Source organism: Stenella coeruleoalba, assembly GCF_951394435.1.
Source record: "Stenella coeruleoalba genome assembly, chromosome: 12".
Lineage (NCBI taxonomy): Eukaryota > Metazoa > Chordata > Mammalia > Artiodactyla > Delphinidae > Stenella > Stenella coeruleoalba.
Window position 1 is genome coordinate 72,411,599 of NC_137158.1, and position 23,641 is coordinate 72,435,239.

The 23,641-nt window shown below is 40.2% G+C and overlaps 1 long non-coding RNA gene across 2 annotated transcripts in view; it reads right to left on the bottom strand.

Annotated features, from left to right (window-relative positions):
• LOC307195309 overlaps positions 1-23,641 on the bottom strand; it is a 442,224-nt gene that overhangs the window by 408,710 nt on the left and 9,873 nt on the right. Inside the window, exon 1 of one of the 2 annotated variants that reach the window (XR_013830788.1) lies at positions 9,907-10,000. The exons of the other annotated variant lie outside the window; for it this stretch is intronic. This is a non-coding gene — a long non-coding RNA (uncharacterized lncRNA). Of the gene's footprint in view, positions 1-9,906; positions 10,001-23,641 lie in introns of those variants that run through there. 2 annotated transcript variants of the gene reach the window in all.

The window sequence follows — 23,641 nt, forward strand, 5'->3', positions numbered from 1 at the left end:
TTTTTAAAAATTCCACCTCTAGAGATTTTGATTAAGTAGGTCTATAGTGGGACTCAAGAATTTGCATCTCTAACAAGTTCCCAGGTGATGCTAGTACTGCTTGTCCAAGGAAAGTACTTTAAGAACCACTGGTTTAAATCACTGACCCAGGTTTCCTACTATGTGCAGCCAAACACATTTTAATGGATAAAGCGACGCACTCCATTGTCAAAACCAGAATCTTGTGTCTCACTCCAAACTCTCTTCTTTTCTCCACATGTATAATCTATCCTGAAATGTTATTCATTCTACCTTCTACATATTTGTATGCTTTTTCCATAGGGAACATCATTTCTTAGTTTAAGGCACCGTCATCTCTCCCTTGGATTACTGCAACACTCCAACTAGCCTTCTACTCCCACTCTCTCCCCTTTTAGCAAGCAGTTCACTGCCATCAGGGGAAGATTTCAGAAATGCAAATTTTGTCATTTCTCCTTTGCTTAAAACTTCACAGAGGCTCCCCGGCCTTCTAGTACCTTGAGCAGCACTCCTCGGTCCCACATATTGCAGACCCATTCCTGGTCGCTCTGCATCTTACACTTGCCTACAACAGCTTTAGGTTTCCAGAATGTCTCTACTTCAGAATGTCTTGAGTTCACTGTGCTCCTGGCTCCTCTGTGCCTTTCATATACTCTTCTGTTCTCTTCCACCCTAGCCCTTCTCCTTTACTTGCATGGACCTTACTTATCTCAAACTAAAGGCTCTGTTTAGATATTTCTTCCTCAAAGGATTCTTCCCTGATCTCCCAAGTGTGGGTCTGAGACACCTCCCTCGAGCTCTCACAACACTCTTTGCTTCCCTTCCAACTGCATGTCTTTTATTGCCTCGTAATGACCTCTCTCCTCATCCGTACACTTGGGGGGATCAGGGACCATGTCTACCTCATCCGCCTTATGAATCCCTCACATAATGCTTAGAACCACATTGCCATTATCCTCTCGTCATCTTCATCATCATCTTCATCATCTCACCTTCCTCCTCCTCATCTAACAGACACTAAACTAAAGGTCTTACATATTTAATGTTCTAACTACCGTATCTTGCCCATAAGGAAAATTAGGTCCAAAGAGATGAGGTAATTCACCCCAGGGGGCAGTTAGCAATGAAAGGGCAGGATTTGAACCCAAAGCGAGTCTAACCCTAGAGCTCACTCTCCATTCCTTCTTCTTCTGCTAACAGTACAAGGACCCCTGATTTTCCTCCAAGAAACCACCCCCTCTCCACCGGTTCCCCACCTTCCCTTGCCTGAAATTCCACTTCTTCTATTACCAGCCATCCCTCCCACCCCCGGCAGCACACCTGTGCCACACATCCAGTGGCCTGCGGGAAGAGGCTTAATTGCAGTTTGCCAGAGGGGTGCAAAGCCTGTCACTGGTCCCATTCCCAGTTCACCCAGGTATCTCTTTACCACTCTGTGGGGAATGACTGCCCAGTGACCCTTTTCACTACACAGGTAAGGCTGGGCGTATATTGGAAACAAAGTGCTATTCTTTCAAGAATTTATGTAGTATGCCCCAATCCAAATTCTGAAAACACTAGGTTCTAAGAGGAAAAATAAGTGTCAATGGACTCTTTAGGTTTGATAAATTAATAAAGCTAATAGAACAAAAAGAAAAACTATTCTGAAATACAAAAATGAAAAATCCAACTGTTTATAAAGCCCATCTCTAGGCCTCTCCTGACACTTGCACACTCCTCTGTTGCTATCCTGTCTGTCTCTGTGGCATATGACAAATTCTGTGAACTCTTGAGCACAGAACTGTTTTTCATCCCTGGATGCCCATCATCGACAACAGTTCCTGACATAATACTAGTGGTCAAAAAGAATGCGAAAGCAGTTGTGCATATAACCCAATGCTTCCATCAAAGTCTCCTCCCTCTCAGCAAGATAGCTGAAAAAGAAATTTGGTTGAATAATTTTGAATTTGAGCTTTAAATTTGTCTGACCAGAGGCGAGTGTTAGTATCTGAGAATTAAAATGGAAAGTTAAGTTGTCCTCTCTTCTGTCATCTCCCATCCTCTGAGGCAGAGAGATTTACATAACTGTCACTGTCACCCTGCCCATATTCCATCCAAATTTCACTTTGCTGCCACGCATGGCCCCTCTGACCCTGAAGTAGCACTCTCTTACGCCTTAATCAACTTCCTTCACTCTGGGGCAGCCTATATACAGCCTCTCATTTTCTACACAGGCAGGCATCTTGATACCATTCAGTATTCTCTAGTGACAAGGCCACGCAAGATACAGCAGAGGGAAGGGCAAGGTGAAGGACAGACCCCGGGGCCTTCCTGCCATCACTCCTCTCTTTCCTTAGCCAGGCAGTGGCTGCCCTGGAGAAACAGTGCACAGATGTCTGGCAGCCTACTGGAGCAATCTATTCTTGACAGTGAAGAATTTTTTTTCTAGTCAGCACTGTGATAATGTAATGAGTAGACTCAGAGCCTCAAAATTAAAGTTTCCTGAGAAAAGAACATCCTGAAGATTGTTTGACCTGTATCACTGAAATTCGTTTCGATGCGTGGTGACTCAATCCTCTTTGTTCATTGCAAACATAAACAGGGCTGATTTTTAAGGGTGTGCCTGGTTAAACATATGGTAGACACCCTCTTTATTAAGACCACCTGGTTAGAAGCTGCGGTTTATTTTGTGGAGAGTGTTTAGTTTTCACACAGAATAGAAATTGAGAAAGAGGTAGTTAAATGATATTGACAGATGTCAGATCATGAGTGTCCTTCTATATCCTTCATTTTTACTACAAAGGACATTATTAGGACACTTGGCAAAACTTTGAATGGGGTCTGAAGATTAGAGGGAGGTGATGTATCATTGTTAATGTCTGATATTGATGGTTGTATTACCGTCATCTTGGGCACCTACCATATGCAAAGAACTGTGAGGTACAGAAAAAAAGGACAAGAATTGTCCCAGGTTAATTACAGTGTAACAGGAAAGATATCAGGTGCATGTAAAAGACGGGGCCTCAGACACTCCTGAGAGAAACTTTTGTATAGTTTTTTGAACCAGGGTTTCTCTATGGTCCATTAGAATCTTTCTTCAGCTATTTTTACATCTTGATTCTGATATTTTGTCCTATTTTAAGGGACTTACAGAGTTTGGTTTGTTAGGTTGGGAAAGAAAATCTTATGTACTACTGTGTTTTAGTGGTACATTCCACAAAGCTTAACAGTTCTTCCTTTATTTACCTTGTTTTTCTAGGAGAAATGTATGGAATTAAAACAGACTAAAGGACCAGGCTGTATAACACTATTTCAGGAACCTCAAACTTAAAGCCAAGGTACATGAGCTCCAACCCTCACTCTATTAATAAACTACTTGCTGTGCAAATTTTGGAAAATATTGACCTGTCTCCCTCAGGAGGTTGTCCTGAGGAGCATATTAGATGATGTGTAAAAGTAAGTTGACAACCATTGTAAAGTAATTATACTCCAATAAAGATGTTAAAAAAAAAAAGTAGGTTGACAAAATATAATATGCAGTATAAAAATAGGGTGTCATATTTAAAGAAGTTACTAAAATAAGATAAACACAAAGACTGTGTGAAAAAGAACACGTGAGACTACTTGTTGCTAGAATTACCTATTTTCTCTGCATACTTTCAAAGACCTTTGGAGTAGGGAAGACTTTCTGAATCTTAAGTGCTTGTCTGAGAAGTCTAAAGAGGTAGAAGTCCTCTTCTACTATGTGATATTTAAATTACATCTATAAGTAAATTTAACCCAATAGGTGCTAGACTGTATTTTTGGTTATTTGGCGTAAAGGTCCAAATCAAAAATTGAAGTTCAAACTCTTCTCTCTGGATAATTTGATCAATTATTCCTTAGAACTATTTAGAAATAAGGCATGACATAACCAAAAGACCAACTGACTATGACTAATATCATCAGTGTGGGGAGCCTAATTGCATAATTTGGGCTCAAAGTGGATATGAGGAAGTGGACCCCATTTTCTCCTGTGCACAGAGCTTAGTTCATACCCCAGGCTTTCACAGTACTGAAGGCACTCACAAGAGAATAAGATTCTTACCCAAATGTCTAGGACTTTGTTCCTGCAGCATAGCATAACCACCTAAGCCTTACATCTAATCATTATTTCCTTTTATCTCAAACAGTAACCCTTACATTTATTAGCAGAAAACCACCGTATAACACCCTTTATTCTACATTGCTATTTTTTTTTTACTGTGATGCTTATATTCTCAGTACTACTTATGTACCATATTTTCACAAAATTAAAAAGGGTTAAAAACTTTTTTTTTTTTTTTTTTGGTCTAAATATCAAAGATCAGTTCATTCAGGTAGTAAAAGGTAGATGAGTTTTCTAAAAGAAGATTTCTTTTCTTTCATATGTTCTCTGCAGGCTGGCCAAGAAAATGTATAAATACTCCACCAAGTCACATCTTGTTACGAGTCATTTGATTACTGGTAGCTGACATGTAGAGCAATGAAAATGCAGTTTTAAAAACTTAAATGCTGAGCTGGTCGCACTCAGACACCAGGCAAATATAAATACGAATCCTGTGATTTTATCATAAGGAGGCTACTTGTCTTATTTATTTCCAGCTTCCAGCACAGTGTCTGATCATAGTAACCACTCAGTAAATATTTGTTTTACATGATCTGGTAAAATAGAAACAGCCAGAGAAAATAGCTAGATCTGAATATGGACTGTGGTAAGTTTTCTTCTTTGCTATGCTTTTCCTTTCTTTTCTAGAAGCCAAAAGTGTTTTCTATACAGGTAATTCACACCAGCAATTCCCTTACAGCAAATTTTCAAGCAACTGTAAGTCTCCTTAAAAGGTTACATAGAGAAAGTCACTGTTCACAGTGGTTAGAAAGCATTCTAATGAGACAGACTGCAGCTTTTTGTAAAGGATATGAAGTAACCTGAGCCCTGCACAATAGGCTCTTACCCCAGACCACCCTGTATAGAACTGCTCTTACAACACGATTTGCAGGGGGAACAATCACCAAGGAAGAATAAATTAAACATGCAACCATTTTTCAAAGTGAGTTATTTTATATTCTAATAGTTTTTATATGAGACACTTTCTAATTAATCTCAAACTCTTCAACATAAGCAATGAAAAATAAATCCTTAAATTTCTTTTCTCTAGGCAAAATGTAAAACTGAGGCTAAGAATCTATACTGATTGTGGGTCTGGTTCATCCAATGACACTGCAAATTCTTTAACTTTCTTCCCATCTCCCTACAAAGTATTTTAAACCAAGAAGAATTTTCAACTTAAACATCATTATAAATTTAGGGGATGTGGTAGACACAAATGGCAAATCTGTATTAAAATGAAAATATAGACACAAGGTCTAGAAACATTGTTTGTCTGTTTTTAATTTGTTTAAGTGGATGTGCTCTATGTCGTGAGGCCAGGAAGGAAACAAGGTTATCATGTTACCGTCAGAACCTGGAGAAGTTAGAAGCCTTTGTCCAGACAGGTATGGACACAAACCACCCAGAGGAAGACTTTTCCAAGCTTTGAATATGCCGGTGCAAGAAGAAAAGAGTACAAAAAACAACTAAGATAAAAAGATCAAAGATGGTGGGTCTGAGAGACAGTAATACGAGGTGGGCGTGAGAGAGAATGAGGAAGTAGAGGAGGAAAATCAAAGATAAATATGTCTATTCCAACGTACTTGAAGACTTTTAAGAATGTTTATATACACAATGGAATATTACTCAGCCATAAAAAAGAATGAAATAATGCCACTTGCAGCAACATGGATGGACCTAGAGATTGTCATACTGAGTGAAGTCAGACAGAGAAAGAGAAATATCGTATGATATCACTTATATGCGGAATCTAAAAAGAAATGATACAAATGAATGTATTTACAAAACAGAAACAGACTCACAGACTTAGAGAATGAATTTATGGTTATGGGGGCGTAAGGGTGGAGGGAAAGGATAGTTAGGGAGTTTGGGATGGACATGTACACACTGCTATATTTTAAAAGGATAAACAACAAGGACCTACCGTATAGCACAGGGAACTCTGTGCAATGTTATGTGGCAGCCTGGATGGAAGGGGAGTCTGGAGGGAGAATGGATACATATATATGTGTAGTTGAGTCGCTTTGCTGTGCACCCGAAACTATCACAACGTTGTTAATTGGTTATACTCCAATATAAAATAAAAAGTTTAAAAAAAAGTGTTTTAAGCTAGGATGAAGTGAGGGAGTGGCATGGACATATATACACTACCAAATGTAAAATAGATAGCTAGTGGGAAGCAGCCACATAGCACAGGGAGATCAGCTCAGTGCTTTGTGACCCCCTAGAGGGGTGGGACAGGGAGGGTGGGAGGGAGATGCAAGAGGGAGGAGATATGGGGATATATGTATATGTATAGCTGATTCACTTTGTTATAAAGCAGAAACACACCATTGTAAAGCAATTATACTCCAATAAAGATGTTTAAAAAAAAATAAAATAAATGTGATGGTAAGAACTCCAAAAAAAAAAGAATGTTTAGATACTTTGACATGGTAATTTTACTTCTAGGAGTATAGAATAGAGGAATAGTGTGAACTTTGAATAACGCATAAGAGTAATTTATGTTGGAAAAATACTGGAAACAATCTTGTGCAAAAATAGGAAAATATTAAGTAAATTATGAAGCACTAATAAGATGTTTAATCTTGGATAGAGTATTTCAATGACATGAGAAATTATTATGGCAGAATGTTAAAAAGAAAGAATAAAACTGTAACTAGAGTATAATGTCAACTTTGAAAATAAAAAAGAAAGAAAGCTTGAAGTAAATATTTTTAAATGGTAAAAAAAAAAAAAAATTATAAACATGTCCATTCCAAAGAGAAATTCCTGGGACCAAAGACAATGATCCCACCTACTACATGGCCAGCAGTGGCTTAAAACCCTTCTTAGCATATTTGAATTCGTAAGACTTTATCTTCTCATGACTCTTTGTCCCTAGCCCCTGCACCTACTCATGCTGTTTATTTCACCCCATGTCAACCTAATCTGGAAACCTCAGTATCAAGCAATTTTTTTTTTTTTTTTTTTGCGGTACGCAGGCCTCTCACTGCTGTGGCCTCTCCCATTGCGGAGCTCAGGCTCCGGACACACAGGCTCAGCAGCCATGGCTCATGGGCCCAGCCACTCCATGGCATGTGGGATCCTCCCAGACCAGGGCATGAACCCGTGTCCCCTGTGTCAGCAGGCGGACTCTCAACCACTGTGCCACAAGGGAAGCCCCTTCATCACTTTAAATATGTCCTGCCAGTCCCTTCTGGCTTGCAGAGTTTCTGCTGAAAGATCAGCTGTTAACCTTATGGGGATTCCCTTGTTTGTTATTTGTTGTTTTTCTCTTGCTGCTTTTAATATTTTCTCTTTGTGTTTAATTTTGATAGTGTGATTAATATGTGTCTTGGCGTGTTTCTCCTTTGATTTATCCTGTATGGGACTCTCTGTGCTTCCTGGACTTGATTGACTATTTCCTTTCCCATATTAAGGAAGTTTTCAACGATAATCTCTTCAAATATTTTCACAGTCCCTTTCTTTTTCTCTTCTTCTTCTGGGACCCCTATAATTCGAATGTTGGTGCATTTAATGTTGTCCCAGAGGTCTCTGAGACTGTCCTCAGTTCTTTTCATTCTTTTTTCTTTATTCTGCTCTGCAGTAGTTATTTCCACTATTTTATCTTCCAGGTCACTTATACGTTCTTCTGCCTCAGTTATTCTGCTATTGATTCCTTCTAGAGTGTTTTTCATTTCATTTATTGTGTTGTTCATCACTGTTTGTTTGCTCTTTAGTTCTTCTAGGTCCTTGTTAAATGTTTCTTGTATTTTCTCTATTCTATTTCCAAGATTTTGGATCATCTTTACTTTCATTATTTTGAATTCTTTTTCAGGTAGACTGCCTATTTCCTCTTCATTTGTTAGGTCTGGTGGGTTTTTACCTTGCTCCTTCATCTGCTGTGTGTTTTTCTGTCTTCTCATTTTGCTTAACTTACTGTGTTTGGGGTCTCCTTTTCACAGCCTGCAGGTTCGTAGTTCCCGTTGTTTTTGGTGTCTGTCCCCAGTGGCTAATGTTGGTTCAGTGGGTTGTGTAGGCTTCCTGGTGGAGGGTACTGGTGCCTGTGTTCTGGTGGATGAGGCTGGATCTTGTCTTTCTGGTGGGCATGTCCACGTCTGGTGGTGTGTTTTGGGGTGTCTGTGGCCTTATTATGATTATAGGCAGGCTCTCTGCTAATGGATGGGGTTGTGTTCCTGTCTTGCTAGTTGTTTGGCATAGGGTGTCCAGCACTGTAGCTTGCTGGTCGTTGAGTGAAGCCAGATCTTGGTGTTGATATGGGGATCTATGGGAGATTCTCGCCATTTGATATTACATGGAGCTGGGAGGTCTCTTGCGGACCAGTGTCCTGAACTTGGCTCTCCCACCTCAGAGGCACAGCCCGGATGCCTGGCTGGAGCACCAAGAGCCTTACATCCACACAGTTCAGAATAAAAGGGAGAAAAGAAAGGAAGGAAAGAAGGAAGGAAGGGAGGGAGGGAGGGAGGGAGGGAGGAAAGAAAGAAAAAGAAAAAGGAGGGAGGGAGGGAGGAAGGAAAGAAGATAAAATAAAGTAAAATAATATAACGTTATTAAAATAAATAATAATTAAGAAAAAAAATTCTTAAAGTAGAAAAAAAATGTACAGACAGAACCCTAGGACAAATGGTAAAAGCAAAGCTATACAGACAAAATCACACACAGCAGCATACACATACACACTCACACAAAGAGAAAAAGGGAAATATATAGATAGATAAATAGATAGATAGATAGATATCTTTCCTCCCGAAGTCCACCTCCTCAATTTGGGATGATTCGTTGTCTATTCAGGTATTCCACAGATGCAGGTAAATCAAGTTGATTGTGGAGATTTAATCCGCTGTTCCTGAGGCTGCTAGGAGAGATTTCTGTTTCTCTTCTTTGTTTGCACAGCTCCTGGGGTTTAGTTTTGGATTTGGACCCGACTCTGTCTGTAGGTCGCCTGAGGGCGTCTGTTCTTCGCTCAGACAGGATGGGGTTAAAGGAGCCGCTGATTGGGGGCTCTAGCCCACTCCGGCCGGGGGGGAGGGAGGGGCACGGAGTGCGGGGCGGGCCTGCGGCGGCAGAGGCCGGCGTGACGTTGCTCCAGCCTGAGGCGCGCCGTGCGTTCTCCTGGGGAAGTTGTCCCTGGATCCCGGGACCCTGGCAGTGGCGGGCTGCACAGGCTCCCCGGAAGGGGGGTGTGGATAGTAACCTGTGCTCGCACACAGGCTTCTTGGTGGCGGCAGCAGCAGCCTTAGCGTCTCATGCCCGCCTCTGGGGTCCGCGCTTTTAGCCGCGGCTCACGACGGTCTCTGGAGCTCCTTTAAGCAGCGCTCTTAATCCCCTCTCCGCGCGCACCAGGACACAGAGAGTTAAGAAAAAGTCTCTTGCCTCTTCGGCAGCTCCAGACTTTTTTCTGGACTCCCTCCCGGCTAGCCGTGGCGCACTAACCCCCTGCAGGCTGTGTTCATGCCGCCAGGCCTCTCCCTGCGCTCCGAAGCCCAGGCCTCAGCTCGCAGCCCCGCCCGCCCCGGCGGGTGAGCAGACAAGCCTCTCGGGCTGGTTGAGTGCCGGTCAGCACCGATTCTCTGTGCAGGAATCTCGCCACTCTGCCCTCCGCACCCTGTGGCTGTGCTGTCCTCCGCGGCTCCGAAGCTTTCCCCTCCGCCCCCCGCAGTCTCCCCGCCCACGAAGGGGCTTCCTAGTGTGTGGAAGCCTTTCCTCCTTCCCAGCTCCCTCCCACTGGTGCAGGTCCCGTCCCTATTCTTTTGTTTCTGTGTTTTCTTTTGCCCTACCTGGGTACGTGGGGAGTTTCTTGCCTTTTGGGAAGCCTGAGGTCTTCTGCCAGCATTCAGTAGGTGTTCTGTAGGAGTTGTTCCACATGTAATTGTATTTCTCATGTATTTGTGGAGAGGAAGGTCATCTCCGCGTCTTACTCTTCCGCCATCTTGAAGCTTCTTCCGGGTTTTATAATTTACACGTCTTCATACGATTATTAGATATTTTAAGTACAAATTCTACATACATCTAGATATATCTTTATACCAGAGAAGAGCCTCTAATTGTAAACCCAGTGACCATGAAAATTATAAGAATGAAACAGCCCTTCTATTTTCTCCTTAAGAGTTGAATAAATCAAATTCTCTTCCCATTTGCTGTGATTCAGAGTATTTGTAGTTTCTAGGGTAAATGTATGGAGTTAGTGAAATGCCACTAGAAATTTTAAGACTCATAATACATAAAAAAGACATTTTTAGCAAGACAAATATTAGAATAATACTGTATCTTTTTATTAAATGTATTCATCAATTTTTATAGAAAGAACAGTCAAAATTTTAAACTCAGGTTTGGTTTTTTTAAAAAATGCTGTAGGGCTTATTTGTGTTTTTCTCAATACAGTTCATAGTGTTTATTTATAATATATACCACATTATAAAATATTCCATATAACTTTTATAAGGATCAGTTTTACAGTAAAATGTCTGTAATATATTAAATGTGCTTTTCAAATAATTTTGACTATAATAAAACATTTGAGCAAAACTCTGCTAAGCGTATCTTATCAGAATCCACTTTCTATGTCTGACCTTAAATTACTTTGAAATAAAGAGTAACACAGCTACACACCTGAGGAGTCCAATGAAAGAGAAGCACAGGTTTTACAAAAAAGCTTAAGAGGTTGAGGGAAAGGGTTAACTTAGGTTAGGGAAGTTAAGGAAAATCTATCTGAGGGAGTAACTAGTTCTGCCTGGAAGAAGAGAAAGTTTTAGCAGGTGAAGCACTGGAGGAGGAATGTTCTAGGCAGAGAAAGGAGTGTATGCAAAAGGCTTCCAATACAAAAGAGCTCCATGCACCTGAGGTACTGAAAATGGCTGGGTAGCAGCAGCCTGTGGGGATGATGGGAGATTGAGGCCAGCAAGATTGACAGTGGTCAGAGCCCACCTGGTCTTATATGTTTTTTATTGAGATAATTGGCACAGCCTGAATGGGGCTTCAACATAAGAGGGTAGTGATGTTAACTTCCTGGTTTTGATGGTTACATTTTGGTTACATAACACAATGCCCTTATTTGTAGGAAATATACACTAAAGTACTCAGGATTAATAAAGCATCATTTGGGCAATTCACGCTCAAATATTTCAGGGAAGAAAAAAGTTCTTTGTGTGGTACTTGCAACTTTTTAGTAAGCTTGAAATTGTTTCTAATAACGAAAAAAGAAACAAAATTTGAGAGTGAAATTTCCTTTCTCCTACCGTTTAAGAGATTTCCATTCCATTTTTGTGGTTTGCTTTTTTTAACAACAACAAACATGTGAATGGAATAATTTTGCAGTATTCAAGGAAATATAACTTGTGGGGCAATTTGTCTTCCTTATTAGATACAGATTCATGTAATATGTTTCCTGTATACTCAGAAATGAGATATTAGGAAGCAGGTGTTTTTTTTAACACCTTTATTGGAGTATAATTGCTTTACAATGGTGTGTTAGTTTCTGCTTTATAACAAATTGAATCAGCTACACATATACATATATCCCCATATGTCCTCCCTCTTGCATCTCCCTCCCACCCTCCCTATCCCACCCCTCTAGGTGGTCACAAAGCACCGAGCTGATCTCCCTGTGCTATGTGGCTGGGAAGCAGTTATTTTTAATCTAGCACTCTAACTGGTCTTTCTATAGACAGATACACTACTCTGTGTAGACAGGTGGTTTGGAACAGAGAGAGGGAAAAGCAGGTTCCACCTGGGTGATCTACCGGTAGAGCACCTTTCTTTGACCCTTCAAAGTTCAGTCTTCGGGCTTCCCTGGTAGCGCAGTGGTTGAGAGTCCGCCTGCCCATGCAGGCGATACGGGTTCCTGCCCCGGTCCGGGAAGATCCCACATGCCGCACAGCGGCTAGGCCCGTGAGCCATGGCCGCTGAGCCTGCGCTCCGCAACGGGAGAGGCCACAACAGTGAGAAGCCCACGTACCACAAAAAAAAAAAAAAAAAGTTCAGTCTTCCCCCAGGCTCTAGGACAGGAAAGACACTATCAGGCCTGCTCCGAACATTTGAGGAACGAATGGAGGCCTACATACCAAAGGTTGGAATATGTTTAAATTATAAACCAAGCTAATAAACTATCAAATAAAATATATTTTATCTTTCTTGACAGTATACCTTCATAGACATCTAGAAGGTGCATTTAGAATTTATAAATAAAAATTTGAATTCCATCTTAGAATTCCTCCCTAGAATACATAGTTCAAGGAAGAATGACCCACACCCATTCTCTTTCCACATCAGGGTCCCGCCCACATGCAAAGGCTGTTCCTCACACGTATGTGGACATCTCCACAGAGAGCTACTCCCTCTACCCCTCTACCACCACCCCTTGGGTCTAGGAATAAACTATAGGAATTCCTCCAGTATCTCAGTGATTCTCTTGGGATTTCCATTACATGATTTTTTTATAACATTCCAGGACTTTTGATAAATATATACATTCACGTCTAATATTAGCTAAACATTATATGTTTACTAAACATCTATAGTTTTGTTTACATAGGTTCTTCTTCTTTTCTTTTCATGTAATATAAATAATAACTTGTATAGCTCTTCAGCATGTTTTGTTGCTTAAGAATAAGGCTTGAAGATCTATCCAACTTTACCTCTGATTTTGCCCTAAAAAAATCACAGAGATCATTATGTACATCAGATTGAATGTACAATGGCCAGACCATGTAAATGGAACTCCGTCACACAATCTATAGCAACCAGCTCAGGAAATCAAACTATTAGCTAGAGTAACCAGCCCAGAAAGCCAGCCTGCTGACTGTAAGTCAGACTTGTAGGAACTAGCAACTGACCCAGGAAGTTAAACAATAATCCCTAAAACAGTTAGCCCACATGGCCAGGACTTGATTAATAACTGACAGCTTCCCTAACTTTTGTCCTGACTTCCAACTTAGGGCCAATTGGGGGGCATATATGCACCCCTAACCAATCACACAGGATTTCCCACTTCTACTTAGCCCACCTACAGCTTTCCTATACCAACAGCCTTCAATCACAGCACACCTGAAGCCTTTCCTTTTATTTTGTATAAAGCTTTCTGGCTCCTCTGCCTGTCTTTGCGTCTCTGCCAAACACAAGTAATAGTGGCTGACTCTTTTCCTACAACAAGCTCAGAATAAATAACCTTTGCTTGTTCTCATTTGGTTACTCTTTGTTTATTTCCACATGTAGCAGGCAGTGATAGATTTCATGCTTAATATCATTTATTGTAATGAAGCAGTTGGCAAATTTAACTCTAACATATGTTTGGTTAATATTTATTTATTTTTAATTTACTGAATTAAGTAAATAATTTAACAAATAACTATTTATTATTTTATCATTAAAATCTCAGTTGGACTTGTGTCCTTTATAGAACTAGCTGTGGCTTTAGTAAAAAATGGAATTTAGACTGCTTAAAAAATATATTCACAAGGCTTTATTCATTTCCACAGTTAGAAATAAAAGCAAACTGTTCAACAGTAATTTATGCAGTGAATGATAGATTCCTTGAGCTCTGCACATAAGGATGAGTCATCACCAGGGTGTTTTATATACTGAAAAACAATGCTCATACCTATAAAGACTTTTTACATAATTCACTTAAAAAGATGTTAAATCTGAATATATAATTGATTTTATTGTTGCAAAAGCATTTGGTAAGTGGAAGAAAACAGCATGACACTTAGAGCAGTAGAATTCTAACTCATCATAGGTTGAAAATTGACATGAGTCCCCAGATATCTTCTTAGTCCCTATAGTAAACTGTTTACGAGGTCTGTGACATGAAGTTATTATAAAATTCAAACCATGAATCAGAAGAAATAATTCTGAAGACAGATAAAGTAACTGATAAATTCTAATTCCAGTATTTTCTGTTCTCCGCAAATAGTAGCAAAGCCATTTCCAAATTGCAGCCATCTCTTCCTCTCCCCTTCACTGGGTACAAATCTTCCTCCAGTCTTCCAACTCACTCCCAAAGTCATTTCTTCAACTTTTTCTTCTTCCATTTTCCCAGGAATTTCTCAAGTTGTAGATGTGAGGTTCTCCCTCAGAATCATCAGAAGGCACCTGTAAAAATGCAGTTTCCTGGGCCCCGCCCCAGACCTTCTGAGGGGCCAGAGGAATGTGCATTTTCACAAGCTCTCCAGGTGATTCTATTGCACATCTGGAGTTGAGAATTACTGTTTAAAACAATTGTCTACCTCAGAAATCTCATCAAATCTCTTGGATTCACAGATGGTTTAATATGATAATGACAGCATAATATATATTTTTAACCTTAGTTTCTTTTTTGAAATTGAACTGGTTTCTCTAACTTCTGATACGATATATTTACTAGATAACTTACTGTCAATCCACAACTCAGGAAAAATAAAACCAAATTTGTCATATTTCCTGCAAAAGAATCTCCTGCCCTTCCTTCTATCAGTCTCTTAGTTACCAACTATTTAAACATGTAAAAATAAGAGTCACTAATCATGTAGCTTCTTCTTTCATTAAGTGTCTGACTATAGGCAAATTTGATCTTTAAGTCAATTACTATTACCTGAGCACCTACTATGTGCTAGGAAGCGGTGATATAAAGATGAATCAGGGGCTTCCCTGGTGGCACAGTGGTTGAGAGTCCACCTGCCGATGCAGGGGACACGGGTTTGTGCCCCGGTCCGGGAAGATCCCACATGCCGCGGAGTGGCTGGGCCCTTGAGCCATGGCCGCTGAGCCTGCGCGTCCGGAGCCTGTGCTCCGCAACGGAAGAGGCCACAACAGTGAGAGGCCCGCGTACCGCAAAAAAAAAAAAAAAAAAAAAAAGATGAATCAGACCTGATCCTTGCCTTGAGATACTTACAGTCTAAGTAGCATGACAGTCCAATAAATAAATAATCCTCTGTGCTAAGTACTATGGTATGAACATGTCAAAAGTGCTAAGAATACATAGATAGTGAACCAGTTAATGATTCCTATGGGGACTGTGAAAGGTACAAAGAGGAGGCAACATTTAAGCTGGCGTTATCTGAAAGATAAGTAGCTCACCAGTCAGAGAGCAAGGAAAGGACATTCAAAGGAAAAAAACAGGACCAAGAACATGGGGATATAAAAGCAGGTTGGATAGAATAGTTCTTTTCCTGGTACATGATGTGGAGTGACTGTGGTATAGCCATAAAGGTGGGCTATGCCCAAGTTATAGAGTATCTTGTGTGACATGCCCAATAGTTTGGGTTCATTCTATAGGCATTGAGAGTCACCAAAGGGCTCTGTTTTCTTTTTTTCTTTTTAATTAAATTATTATATTTAAGAAAAATGTAGACGTAGGAATTTAAAAGTCAAATTTTAATGGTTCTGATGAAACTAGGGGCAGGACAAGAATAAAGACGCAGACGTAGAGAATGGACTTGAAGACACAGGGAGAGGGAAGGGTAAGCTGGGACAAAGTGAGAGAGTGGCATGGACATATATACACTACCAAATGTAAAATAGATAGCTAGTGGGAAGCAGCCGCAGTGCTTTGTGACAACCTAGACGGGTGGGATAGGGAGGGTGGGAGGGAGACCCAAGAGGGAGGGGATATGGGGATATGTGTATACGTAGAGCTGATTCACTTTGTTATACAGCAGAAACTAACAACATTGTAAAGCAATTATACTCCAATAAAGATATTATTTTTTTAAAAAGTCAAATTTTATTACAAGGCTTAAAATAAAATCAGTATGTTTTCTATTTCATCCCTTTCCATCCCCAAGTCCTGCTCTCCTCAGGCAGCCACTTTCCTTACTTAGAGTTACTCCTAGTATTTGCCTCCATATTTCAAAATAATACGGACCATTGAAGAAATTTCATTGTGAAATCAACAAATATCTGTATCATTGAGTCTTTTCTTTTGGCTGATCTCTTCTACAAAGAGGAATTCTCTGGTCTCCTACCCAAGAGAGGCAGTGGGATCAGGCTTCACTATTAGTTACACAGATTCTGACTCATCCATCATATGTTCTACTTACTTGACTTTTCCCTAGACGGCAGTTTCTGACGCTTAACATGTCCAGTAGACTTCCTTTGATCTGAAATTATGTCAACTATTTGCTATCAAAGAAATTATTACATTAATTTCAGCTTTATACTTTGAAGATTATAAGTCACCTAAATTGTATGTAGCAACTGGACCTAGTTTCTATGAGACAGATGAGGAAAGTGAATACAGCTATAGTAAGGGTAAAGGTTGGGAAATGCTGAAGTCTTCTAATGTAGAAGTCAGTAATCTATGGTGCATGGGCCAAATCTGCTTCACCACCCATTTTCCTACAGCCCACGAGCTAAGAATGCTTTATATTTTGTAAGTAGATTAAAAAGCTCCAAAGATGGGGGAGCCCTTCAAGATGGCAGAGCAGTAAGAATTGGAGATCACCTTCCTCCCCACAAATACATCAGAAATACATCTACACGTGGAACAACTCCTACAGAACACCTACTGAACGCTGGCAGAAGACCTCAGACCTCCCCAAAGGCAAGAAACTCCCCACATACCTGGGTAGGGCAAAAGAAAAAAGAATAAACAGAAACAAAAGAATAGGGACGGGACCTGCACCAGTGGGAGGGAGCTGGGAAGGAGAAAAGGTTTACACACACTAGGAAGCCCCTTCGCGGGCGGAGACGAGGGTGGCGGAGGGGGGAGCTTCGAAGCCACGGAGGAGAACGCAGCCACAGGGGTGCGGAGGGCAAAGCAGAGAGATTCCCACGCAGAGAGATTCCCATGCAGAGTATCGGTGCCGACCGGCACTCACCAGCCCGAGAGGCTTGTCTGCTCACCCGCCGGGGCGGGCATGGGCTGGGAGCTGAGGCTCGGGCTTCAGTCGGATTGCAGGGAGAGGACTGGGGTTGGCTGCATGAGCACAGCCTGAAGAAGTTAGTGCACCACGGCTGGCCGGGAGGGAGTCCGGAAAAAGTCTGGACCTGCCGAAGAGTCAAGAGACCATTGTTTCGGGGTGAGCAAGGAGAGGGGATTCAGAGCACCGCCTAAATGAGCTCCAGAGATGGGCGTGAGCCGTGACTATCAGCGCGGACCCCAGAGATGGGCCTGAGACGCTAAGGCTGCTGCTGCAGCCACCAAGAAGCCTGTGTGCAAGCACAGGTCACTATCCACACTGCCCCACCTGGGAGCCTGTGCAGCCCGCCACTGCCAGGGTCCCGCGATCCAGGGACAACTTCCCCAGGAGAACGCACGGCGCGCCTCAGGCTGGTGCAACGTCATGCTGGCCTCTGCAGCCACAGGCTCACCCTGCATCCGTACCCCTCCCTCCTCTGGCCTGAGTGAGACAGAGCGCCGAATCAGCTGCTCCTTTAATCCCATCCTGCCTAGCTGAAGAACAGATGCCCTCAGGCGACCTACACGCAGAGGCGGGTCCAAATCCAAAGCTTAACCCCAGGAGATGTGCGAACAAAGAAAAGGAGGGCAATCTCTCCCAGAAGCCTCAGGAGCAGCAGATTAAATCTCCACAATCAACTTGATGTACGCTGCACCTGTGGAATACCTGAATCGATAACGAATCATCCCAAAGTCGAGGCGGTGGACTTTCGGAGCTACTGTAGACTTGGGGTTTGCTTTCTGCACCTAATGTTTTTCTGGTTTTATGTTTATCTTAGTTTAGTATTTAGAGTCTATTATCATTGGTAGATTTGTCTATTGATTTGGTTGCTCTCTTCCTTTTTTTTCTCTTTATATATAGATATATATATTTTTTCTTTCTATATATAGATTTTTTTTCCTTTTTCACTTTCTGTGATCCGCTTTTCACTTTCTGTGATCTGCTTTTCACTTTCTGTGATTTTCACTTTCTGTGTCCGCTTTTTTCTTGTTTTTTTTTTTTAGCATAGTTTTTAGCACTTGATATCATTGGCGGATTTGTTTTTTGGTTTGGTTGGTCTCTTCTTTCTTTCTTTCTTATTTTTATTACTTTTTAATATTTTTTATTTTTAATACTTTTTTTAATTTAATAATTTTATTTATTTATCTATTTTTTTTTTCTTTCTTTTTCCTCCCTTTTCTTCTGAGCCATGTGGCCGACAGGTTCTTCGTGCTCCGGCCGGGTGTGAGGTCTGTGCCTCTGAGGTAGGAGAGCTGAGTTAAGGATATTGGTCCACCAGAGATCTCCTGGCTCCATGTAATATAAAACGGTGAAAGCTCTCCCAGAGATCTCCATCTCAACGCTAAGATCCAGCTCCACTCAACAACCAGCAAGCTACAGTGCTGGACACCCTATTCCAAACAAGTAGAAAGACAGAAACACAACCCCACCCATTAGCAGAGACGCTGCCTAATATCATAATAATGTCACAGATCCCAAAACACACGAACGGATGCGGTCCTGCCCCCCAGAAAGAAAAGATCCAGCCTCAACCACCAGAACACAAGCACCACTACCCTGTACAAGGAAACCTACACACCCCACTGAACCAACCTTAGCCACTGGGGGCAGGCTCCAAAAACAACGGGAAATAAGAACCTGCAGCCTGCAAAAAGGAGACTCCAAACACAGTAAGTGAAACAAAATAAGAAGACAGAGAAACACACAGCAGATGAAGGAGCAAGGTAAAAACCCACCAGACCTAACAAATGAAGAGGAAATAGGCAGTCCACCGGAAAAAGAATTCAGAATAATGATAGTAAAGACTATCCAAAATCATGGAAATAGAATGGAGAAATACAAGAAACTTTTAACAAGGACCTAGAAGAACAAAAGAGCAAACAAACAATGATGAACAACATAATAAATTAAATTAACAATTCTCTAGAAGGAATCAATAGCAGAATAAATGAGGCAGAAGAACACATAAGTGATCTAGAAGATAAAATAGTGGAGATAACTACTACAGAGCAGGATAAAGAAAAAACAATGAAAAGAATTGAGGACAGTCTCAGAGAGCACTGGGACAACATTAAACTCACCAACATTCAAAGTATACGGGTCCCAGAAGAAGAAGAGAAAAAGAAAGGGACTGAAAAATATTTGAAGAGATTATACTTTAAAACTTCCCTAATATGGGAAAAGGAAATCATCAATTAACTACAGGAGAGTCCCATACAGGATAAATCAAAGGAGAAACATGGCAAGAAATATTAATCAAACTATCAAAAACTAAATACAAAGAAAAAATATTAAAAGCAGCAGGGAAAAACAACAAATAACATACAAGGGAATCCCCATAAGGTTAACAGCCAATCTTTCAGTAGAAACTTTGCAAGCCAGAGGGAGTGGCAGGACATATTTAAAGTGATAAAAGAGAAAAACCTACAACGAAGATTACTCTATCCAGCACGGATCTCATTCATAGTCAACAGAGAAATGAAAACCTTTACAGACAAGTGAAAGTTAAGAGAATTCAGCACCATCAAACCAGCTTTACAACAAATGCTAAAGGAACTTCTCTAGGCAGGAAACACAAGAGAAGGAAAGACCTACAATAACAAATCCAAAACAATTAAGAAAATGGTAATAGGAACATACATATCAATAATTACCTTAAATGTAAATGGATTAAATGCTCCAACCAAAGACATAGACTGGCTGAATGGATACAAAAACAAGACCCATATATATGCTGTCTACAAGAGACCCACTTCAGACCTAGGGACACATACAGACTGAAAGTGAGGGGATGGAAAAAGATATTCCATGCAAATGGAAATCAAAAGAAAGCTGGAGTAGCAATTTTCATGTCAGAAAAAATAGACTTTAAAATAAAGGCTATTACAAGAGACAAAGAAGGACACTACATAATGATCAAGGGGTTGATCCAAGAAGAAGATATAACAATTGTAAATATTTATGCACCCAACATAGGAGCACCTCAATACACAGGGCAAAAGTTAACAGCCATAAAAGGGGAAATCAAGAGTAACACAATCATAGTAGGGAACTTTAACACCCCACTTTCACCAATGGACAGATCATCCATAATGAAAATAAATAAGGAAACACAAGCTTTAAATGATACATTAAACAAGATGGACTTAATTGATATTTTCAGGACATTCCATCCAAAAACAATGGAATACACTTTCTTCTCAAGTGCTCATGGAACATTCTTCAGGATAGATCATATCTTGGGTCACAAATGAAGGCTTGGTAAATTTACAAAAACTGAAATCGTATCAAGTATCTTTTCCGACCACAACGCTATGAGACTAGATATCAATTACAGGTAAAAATCTGTAAAAAATACAAACACATGGAGGCTAAACAATACACTACTAAATAACCAAGAGACCACTGAAGAACTCAAAAAGGAAATCAAAAATACCTAGAAACAAGTGACAATGAAAACACGATGATCTAAAACCTATGGGATGCAGGAAAAGCAGTTCTAAGAGGGAAGTTTATAGCAATACAATCCTACCTCAAGAAACAAAAAGCATCTCAAATAAACAACCTAACCTTACACCTAAAGCAATTAGAGAAAGAAGAACAAAAATACCCCAAAGTTAGCAGAAGGAAAGAAATCATAAAGATCAGATCAGAAATTATGAAAAAGAAATGAAGGAAACAATAGCAAAGATCAATAAAACTAACAGCTGCTTCTTTGAGAAGATAAACAAAATTGATAAACCATTAGCCAGACTCATCAAGAAAAAAAAGAAGACTCAAATCAATACAATTAGAAATGAAAAGGGAGTAGTAACAACTGACACTGCAGAAATACAAAGGATCATGAGAGATTACTACAAGCAACTATATGCCAATAAAATGGACAACCTGGAAGAAATGGGCAAACACTTAGAAAAGCACAACCTTCCGAAACTGAAACAGGAAGAAATAGAAAATATAAACAGACCAATCACAAGCACTGAAATTGAAACTGTGATTAAAAATCTTCCAACAAACAAAAGCCCAGGACCAGATGGCTTCACAGGCGAATTCTATCATTTACAGAAGAGCTAACACCTATCCTTCTCAAACACTTCCAAAATATGGCAGAGTGATGAACACTCCCAAACTCATTCTACGAGGCCACCATCACACTGATACCAAAACCAGACAAAGATGCTGCAAGGAAAATAAAACTACAGGCCAATATCACTGATGAACATAGATGCAAAAATCCTCAACAAAATACTAGCAAACAGAATCCAACAGCACATTAAAAGGATCATACAACATGATCAAGTGGGGTTTATCCCAAGAATGCAAGGATTCTTCAATATATGCAAATCAATCAATGTGATACACCATATTAACAAATTGAAGGATAAAAACCATATGATCATCTCAGTAGATGCAGAAAAAGGTTTTGACAAAATTCAACACCCATTTACGATAAAAATCCTCCAGGAAGTAGGCACAGAGGGAACTTACCTCCACATAATAAAGGCCATATATGACAAACCCACAACCAACATCATTCTCAATGATAAAAAACTGAGACCATTTCCTCTAAGATCAGGAACAAGAAAAGGTTGCCCACTCTCACCACTCTTATTCAACATAGTTTTGGACGTTTTAACCAGTGCAATCAGAGAACAAAAGGAAATAAAAGGAATCCAAATCGGAAAAGAAGAAGTAAAGCTGTCACTGTTTGCAGATGACATGATACTATACATAGAGAATCCTAAAGATGCTACCAAAAAACTACTAGAGCTAATCAATGAATTTGGTAAAGTAGCAGGATACAAAATTAATGCACAGAAATCTCTTACATTCCTATACACTAATGATGAAAAATCTGAAAGAGAAATTAAGGAAACACTCCCATTTACCATTGCAACAAAAAGAATAAAATACCTAAGAATAAACCTACCTAAGGAGACAAAAGCCCTGTATGCAGAAAACTATAAGACACTGATGAAAGAAATTAAAGATGATACAAACAGACGGAGTGATACACCATGTTCTTGGAATCGAAGAATCAACATTGTGAAAATGACTATACTACCCAAAGCAATCTACAGGTTCAGTGCAACCCCTATCACACTACCAATAGCATTTTTCACAGAACTAGAACAAAAAAAATTCACAATTTGTATGGAAACACAAAAGACCCCAAATAGCCATAACAACCTTGAGAAAGAAAAACAGAGCTGGAGGAATCAGGCTCCCTGACATCAGACTATACTACAGAGTTACAGTAATCAAGACAGTATGGTACTGGCACAAAAACAGAAATATAGATCAATGGAACAGGATAGAAAGCCCAAAGATAAACCCATGCACATATGGTCACCTTATCTTTGATAAAGGAGGCAAGAATATACAATGGAGAAAAAACAGCCTCTTCAATAAGTGGTGCTGGGAAAACTGGACAGCTAAATGTAAAAGAATGAAATTAGAACACTCCCTAACACCAAACACAAAAATAAACTCAAAGTGGATTAAAGACCTGAATAAGGCCAGACACTGTATAACTCTTAGAGGAGACCATAGGCAGAACACTCTGTGACATAAATCACAGCAAGATCCTTTTTGACCCACCTCCTAGAGAAATGGAAATAAAAACAAAAATAAACAAATGGGACCTAATGAAACTTAAAGGCTTTTGTACAGGAAAGGAAACCATAAAAAAGACGAGAAGACAACCCTCAGAATGGGAGAAAATATTTGCAAATGAAGCAACTGAGAAAGGCTTAATCTCCAAAATTTACAAGCATCTCATGCAGCTCAATATCAAAACAACAAACAACCCGATACAAAAATGGGCAGAAGACCTAAATAGACATTTCTCCAAAGAAGATATACAGATCGCCAACAAAGACCTGAAAGGATGCTCAATATCACTAATCATTAGAGAAATGCAAATGAAAACTACAGTGAGGCATCACCTCATACCAGTCAACATGGCCATCATCAAAGTATCTACAAACAATCAATGCTGGAGAGGGTGTGGAGAAAAGGGAACCCTCTTGCACTGTTGGTGGAAATGTAAATTGATACAGCCACTATGGAGAACAGTATGGAGGTGCCTTAAAAAACAAAAAATATAACTACCTAGCAATCCCACTACTGGGCATATACCCTGAGAAAACCATAATTCAAAAGAGTCATGTACTGCAATGTTCACTGCAGCTGTATTTACAAGAGCCAGGACATGGAAGCAATCTAAGTGTCCATCAACAGATGAATGGATAAAGAAGATGTAGCACATATATACAATGGAATATTACTCAGCCATAAAAAGAAATGAAATTGAGTTATTTGGAGTGAGGTGAATGGACCTAGAGTCTGTCATACAGAGTGAAGTAAGTCAGAAAGAGAAAAACAAATACCGTATACTAACACGTATGTATGGAATCTAAAAGAAAAAGAATGGTTCTGAAGAACCTAGGGGCAGGACAGGAATAAAGACGCAGACATAGAGAATGGAGTTGCGGACACGAGGAGGGGGAAGTGTAAGCTGGGATGAAGTGAGAGAGTGGCATGGACATATATGTACTACCAAATGTAAAATCAATAGCTAGTGGGAAGCAGCTGCATAGCACAGGGAGATCAGCACGGTGCTTTGTGACCACCT